A 6946-nucleotide genomic window follows, 5' to 3' on the forward strand; every position below is an offset into this window, starting at 1 on the left:
TCCATAATTATATTAGAAAATATTACGTAAAAATGTTTGGAAAACTTCGTACGAGGTCTAAAAAATTAATAAACTCGCGTCCTGGTAGGCCCCTGATAATTCGTGATCTCATTTGCAAAGGTACACATCACTCGGGTGGTCCCGTCGACGAAGTGACGTAAGCAGTTTTCGATTACAGATAATAAAACGAACCGCATTAACGTCATCGAAACATAATAACATTACCATGACAGTGCGCGCCCGGTTTAGACAAATAAAGTATCTGCACTCAATGTTCAAATAAAAAGGAGCTTTCAAAAAAATTTTTAGTAAATACGAAGGTTTAGGGTAAATGGATAATTCCAACCTGGCTTTAGATAATTGTATACAATCAATTCATAATTAGTGACATGTGACATGAACCGTCATCGAGGTATTTATCGTAAATATTGTTTAGTTCACATCACTAATGTGTAGCTGTACCTAATAAAAAAATGTTGAAATATAGTTTCTTCACGTATACTATATAGTATACTAAATTTGCGTTTTAAACTCGTATGAATCACCGGTATTTTATAACAGTCAGTGATTTTCAAACAGAATTATTTCTTCGATTGAGTCACGTATAAATTTATCAAAATAAATTAACCATAGTCGTCGTAACATATTACAAAACCGCAAAACTCTTTAACAGAAGACTGAACACTATTTACGAATCTATTTTATACAATTGTACAATAAACATTATCACAGTAAACTCCGAACAGCAATTCAATGATTCGCAAATGCAGTAGTTTCCATCTAGTGTCACGTCATTATGTAACAATATTATCATTACAGGGATTTTTATATATTAAAGATTGTATTATTGACTATGTACCTATAGTTTAACAGACATTTTGCTTTATTTATTATTTTAAAGTTCCATCAAAACAGTAACCGGGTATTAAATGATTTTCAAAATTAAATGTTAACAAAGGTCGTTGAACTTTAACGATGTTACGTCACGCAAATAATTGTTTGTAAATTAATATAAGAATTTTAATGAAATTAGCCGGTGTTGAATAGATTGATGTTCATTAATCAAGTCATAGCGACTCGAAGGTTTTAAAATATTTGATGTGCCAAAATTACATTGGGATCTTTATCATAGTCCGCGGCAGCCGTATGCATGATTTTATAACAGACTTCAAAAAGGAGATTTTTTAATCGTTTGTTTTTTTTTTAATTAGGGTTTGTACCTCACGTGTTGTGACTCGTGATCGAAATATTGTGTTGTCGATTTGTATATTTTTAACCTAATTCGTACAAATTCAGCAGTATTAGAGTGATTTTGTTAAAGTTTTAATTGAGAAGTTTTAATTAAGTTTTGTTATTTGTTAATGTACGATAATTGATAATATAATTATTATGTGTATGTACGGTTACGAATTTGATTTTCGTACAAATATATTTTATGCTTTCAACTTTTTTTTCTTAATTTCTTTACGGACATCGAATATTGACGTTGATTTATTTCTGATTCCTTAATTCATTTTATCATTGGAAGTTCCTGTAAACTTTGCCTAATAGGGTAGTCTTATTTAATTATTATTTTTCATTTTTAATTTACATAATATGATTTTAAGGCACATTTTCACTGCTACTTTTAAACGATTTTCATTGGGAGCCAAATGTAAGTACGTAAATTGTATTAGGTACATATAGTTAAGATATTAAGTATTTTTAGTTGATAAAACTTGTGATTGAATTATTTTAGTAGATTCAAATATTTAGTTCCTTCATTTTTGTTACGAGTATTTATATATATATATTGTAATTGCAATTATTTAGGCTTTTAGAATAATTGTTCTCCGATAAAGAGTATAATTACTAATAAGTTGTGTAATTTAATTTGTTGTATTTTATCTAATATACAAATTAAATTAAATTATATCGTTACATTAGGATGTAAAAAAGATTATCTATTTGATCTTAAAAATAATACGAAAATAATATTTATGTTCTTAGTATCATTCTATCGTGTATTTAAATTGAGAAGGAGCGTTGTAGAAAAATTCCTTTACGGTCACCGAAGTAAAATGTAAAAAATAAATAATATGAAATGCCAATTTAAGATGTTTTATTGCGACTTTATTTATGTACATTTATACCGCTGACATATTTTTATTTACCTTTTAATGTTACAAAAATTTTAATCGTAATTGTAACGATTTTATGTCATTATCAACCAAACTTTTAGGTTATGTATTGTCCCAGTCTTTGGAGGGTTTTACGGCTCACCAACGCCACACCATATATACCATCGTACCACCCAACCGCATCGCTCACTTGCCGAGTGACGACTGTCACAAGTGACATGAAGTTAGCGCTTGATACAACCAAGAACATAGCCAATACACCACAGGTTACTTTAAAAAATAATACAGAAAATCGTCAGCTCACTATATGTCCCCAATAAGAAGAGGCTCGGAGCCTAGCCTAAGTTAGAGGTAACTAGGAATTACACAACCACGCTGGCCCTGTGCGGGTTGCTTGACTTCACACATATCGTTGAATTTCTTCGCAGATATGTGCAGCATCACGACATTTTCCGTGGTCGTAAGAACGTCGGATAAAATACACATTACGGTATTCGACCTGCAGATTGCAAGTCAAGTGCTTAACCGTTGAGACACTGATGCTCGAATACAAAAAATGCCTCAGATGAATTAAAACACAATATGATATCACATAAACCATTTTATTCTCAGTTACACATTTTAATATACAGAAATCTTCGACTTAGTTAAACGGTGGATAATAATTGCTTACAAGTTCATTGAAAGTTTCAAATTGAGCAAATGCAAGCAGATCAATTTTACTAAACTTCGCTACTGGCAACACTGTTGTATAATGTCACACATAATGTTACCATAACATAGAACATATCAACAGATACATTAATGCAATATAAACAAAATTTTAAATCTGCAGATAATAAATACTAAATTTTCTATTTAAGTGTTACCAGTAGCGAAATCAAATATAAAAAATTCGTAAGCCCTGCGCACCGGTATTTAAAAGCTAAACGTCAAACACTGGGAGAGATGTTTAAAAAAATAAATTCTAGCCATAGTAAATCAACATATTTCGATGAATTTTCGACTCTATTTACATGTACGCAGAGATCATATCGGAACGCAATAATACTATGGCAAATATTCTATTGAGATGCAATAACGAGGTAACTCTATAAATTATTTATATAATGCCATTCCTTTCATATCACACGGTTTTTGTATTTTTCTTATAAATGTTATTTAAACACTGTTAACTAGGCTATGCCTTATATCTAACGGTTAAAAATTTGCTACGAACAATGAGTTTCAAATAAGAATGACAGAAGTCGCATACATCCTTATTTCAAACTTACTCCAACCCCATACAATCTTAATATTGTTAGTTAATATTAACCTTAAGTACAGTAATAAATTAATAAAAATGAGTTTTCCAGGGTTTGCCAACATTTGAAATATTAAATTAATTTTGGTACTGTTTATTCATGTTGGCAACACTGTTTCGAATGCGCATGGCGGGAACTATTAGTCTATGATTAGACAGCGGGATTACACAAAATGCATTCGCTTCGAAGCGTTTCCATAGCGAACTTCAAAGTTGCATGCTGACGTGCGACAATCACGTGACTTATCGAAAGTTACTGTCATTCTGTACATTTTTGAAGTTCGTTATAGAATCGCTTCCTAGCGAATGCACATTATCTAACCAACCAGTAATATCAGAGCTGTCGCCGGGGAGCTATGTCAGTAGCGCCCTACCGCCATATCTTTTACTCTTTACGATTTCTTAGCCTTGAAAATTACCACGAACGTGTCTTTAATATTTAAACAATCATTTGGTAACTAATAATTTAAACATATTGAAATAAAGAAAAAAAATCATGCGGTGTGAAATTTAAAAATCATTCAAGGACAGATTTATAATTCTCCATTAGTTAATAACAATCAAGTGAATAAAAAAATCGATATTAATTTTTTGCAACGCCTCGTTTAATTCGCATGTCATTATTTTTTTTAAATACAAAATATTTAAATCAGATCGCGTCAATTAAAAATAAATGTCAATTTTACTCAGTGTTAAAATATTTGACATTTATGTAAGGCTCTTTGATAAAACTAAGAAAATATGGATTATGATCAGTGGAAACGCACGATTAGAGAAAAAACTCTTCTATGCTCCAAGTTTACTATTAATTTACACAACGATAACAATTTAATTAAATTACTCCTAGATTAAGTTAAAAAAGAATTCACATAAATATCCTAATTTTAATACTAAAAGTTCGATACATTCAATAAATATCGTTTTTTTTTTGTTTAAGAGTTTTATTACAATTTACTTTTTAAAATTTAAAATAAATAATGTAATTTAAAATTAAAATTAGCAGATTTTTTTTCCTTGAAAAATGCACAAATGTTAGACAAATTAGTATTTAAGAGCACAAAAGATGCAATTTTTTTGACATTTTTATTTTTTAAATACAATAATGACATCAAATGGTTAAATAATTATTTACAAAAATGGAATGGTATTAAATTACGTGCTGAAGAAGAGAAAAACAATTTTGTTTAAAAAAAAATTAGGAAAATAGCTTTTTAGTCCATTCAATTCTTTGTAGATTTGTAAATTTATTTTGAGCATAAAACTTTAAAATTGTAAATCAATTAATGAAAAAAAAAGTTTTAAAAGTTCAAAAATTTCTATACACACGAGACTCAAATTAATAGAATTTTTCATAAACATTAGAGAAATATTTTCAAACGTCTTATCGAAAAAACTCTCGTAGCAGCAACTAGAGATAATTTAATTATTTTAATTACAATTACAACACATGCACACCAAACTGATATCTGCGCCTTATGACGTCACTGCGACGTCTCATTTTCTTGTACCGCACATAACCCTTATCCTAGTACGTGTCAAATTTAAGCTAAATTTAAATATTGAATCTTGGATACTTGAACCGTATTATAAACACCCTGTATTTATTCTATTGATTAGTAAGAAAAAAAAATAGTCCCACATATAATTGAGTAAAAATCACGTTAAACAATAGTCACATTAGGGCAGTGATCGTTCGGAACATTAATAAATTTAGCTAAAAACCATGGAATGTTCCAACACCGAATCTTAAAACCTAATATTTACACTCTCTAAATGGAGATATGAGCCATCTGTCAAAAGCTAATTCTCCAAACAAGATACATACTGTATGTAATTGATAACGAAACGAAACTAAACGAGTCTTGTCGTCTCGCTCGCACGCTATGGCGGTTGTATGCGTGCGAGTGAGAGAGTGTCTCGTTAAATTTAGTTGCATTACCAGCTTTGACAGGGGTCGGCAACCTATAGCTCTTGAGATATTTTTTAAATATAAATATTTTAATAATTAAATAATTAACACTAGCATTTTTTAATGAAACAAAATGTCGAAAACCTATACTAATATGGATTTCGTTTTATGTATAAAAAGTAATAAATTTAATTTAATACATAAATTGACTTTTTAAATCCAAAATAACAAAAAGGTTGCCGACTCCTGAACTAATCTGTTTTTAACACTTTGGACGGCTTTGGAAAGAAGTTTTTAATTGTTTTTCTAGATAACTTACATTCGAAGATAATGTACATAATAAATTATTTTATTTTATAATTTGTGATGAATAAAGAAACAAGATAAGACAGTCATCATCATCATCATTAGCTCACTATACGTTCGCACCGAGGGGCTCGGAGCCTACCCTAAGTTTAGGGTGATTAGGCCATAGTCAACCACGCTGGCCAAGTGCGGGTTAGTTGCCTTCACACATATCTTTGAATTTCTTCTCACATATGTGCAGGTTGCATCGCGACGTTTTCCTTCACCGCTAGATGGTCGGATAAATGTACATATGTAAAGCGAAAAACACATTGGTACATGGCGGGATTCGAATCCAGGACCTGCAGATTGCAAGTTAAGTGCTTGACCCCTGAGCCACCAACGCTCTCAGATAAGATAGTAACCGTGGGCATTTTTGTCTCTGTTATACTCTATGACAACAGTTGAGATAGCTGATTAAGTCAGTGAATACTCGTGATAATAATTTCTACATAAATTTGGTTACTCTATGAATATAGAAAATTAAAAATAATTATTTTGTCTATTGTTTTGCAAGGAACTGTATCACCTGTTTGATTTCTAAATTTGTTGAGGTGTAGACAATTTAAAAATTATTGACATAAATATGGCACCACCTCTCTTGTCTCTACATAAATCCCCACTATTTAGGGATATCTAAATTAATATTATAAAGAGGAAAGATTTGATTGTATTGAATAGGCTCAGAAACTTTCCGTCGTATAGACACTATGTTTATATTTTTTAGTATACGTTGGCAAAAGAGCTACCTAATTTCGCTAAAATAGCGAAGTCACCTCTGTCCATAGATACCCCCAACAGGTTGTTGATGGATCTACCTACACTTAATAGAGGTAGTATAAGGTGACAAAAAGGCTACCTAATTTCGCTAAAATAGCGAAGTCACCTCTGTCCATAGATACCCCCAACAAGTTGTTGATGGATCTACCTACACTTGATAGAGGTAGTATAAGGTGACAAAAGAGCTACCTAATTTCGCTAAAATAGCGAAGTCACCTTTGACCATATCTCCAAACGTTGTCGAAACCTACATAACAGACAGAGGTGGAGACATACAGAAATACAAACTGAAAATTACATTTCAAAATCAATTTTTATATATATTACAAAACAGTTTTAAACTGAAACAAGTCAATGAAATAAATATTCGGTTAATCTTAAACTTAAATTTAATGTCAAACGACGTATTCTAATTTGAACTTTTGACAGACGGCAGTAAGAGGTAAAATCGCTTGCACTTTGGTTCATTTCCTAGCGTATTGCAAATAC

The sequence above is a fragment of the Papilio xuthus genome, unplaced genomic scaffold (genome assembly GCF_000836235.2).
Source record: "Papilio xuthus unplaced genomic scaffold, Pxut_1.1 DF824992.1, whole genome shotgun sequence".
NCBI lineage: Eukaryota > Metazoa > Arthropoda > Insecta > Lepidoptera > Papilionidae > Papilio > Papilio xuthus.